The following is a 726-nucleotide window of genomic DNA, read 5'->3' on the forward strand; positions in this document are numbered from 1 at the left end:
CTGTTTATACTATCTCTTGAGGTACTAACTAGAGTAATTCGGCAAGATGAGCAGATCAAAGGTCTAGAGATTAAGAAAGAGACATATAAAATACAAGCCTTTGCAGATGACTTAGTCTTTATAATCGAAGAACCATTACAATCAGGGATAAGATTGATGGAAATACTGAGCAGATATGGGGAGATAGCTGGCTTAAAGAACAGGTGTGTGTTTTTAACAGGCAGGACAGTTGTCAGCAACACATCCAATATCATCACACTGATTGGAGTCAAGGTTGGCTCCCTCCTGGCTCCAATTAGCTCTTGGAGACGTCATTAGGCTAGGGGCTCACATACTTTTTCCTCCCTGCTCTGTGAGTGTTTACATGTTATGTTCAATTAAACCATGGCAACATGTAATATTTGTGTATTATTATTTTCAGCAGACTGTGTTTTTCTATTGTTGTGACTTAGATGACGTTCAGAGCACATTTTATGACCAATTCATGCAAAACTCCGCGTTATCCCAAGGGGTTCACATACTTTTTCTTGCAACTGTATACATAGAGAAATCTTATTTTTCTTTAAAAAAATCACTGATCTTTGTGCATTTGAAACATCACACTCAGGAGAGCAAATTCAGATTTGAAGAAACATGGCTGATCAAAACAAGATTCTCTTTTCCATCCAAGAATAAATGGAATAAAGGAATGGCTACAATGGCTCTAGCTTTTAAAGACTATGATAT

Source organism: Protobothrops mucrosquamatus, unplaced genomic scaffold, assembly GCF_001527695.2.
Source record: "Protobothrops mucrosquamatus isolate PMUCROS unplaced genomic scaffold, P.Mucros_1.0 scaffold1840, whole genome shotgun sequence".
NCBI classification, from domain to species: Eukaryota; Metazoa; Chordata; class Lepidosauria; order Squamata; family Viperidae; genus Protobothrops; species Protobothrops mucrosquamatus.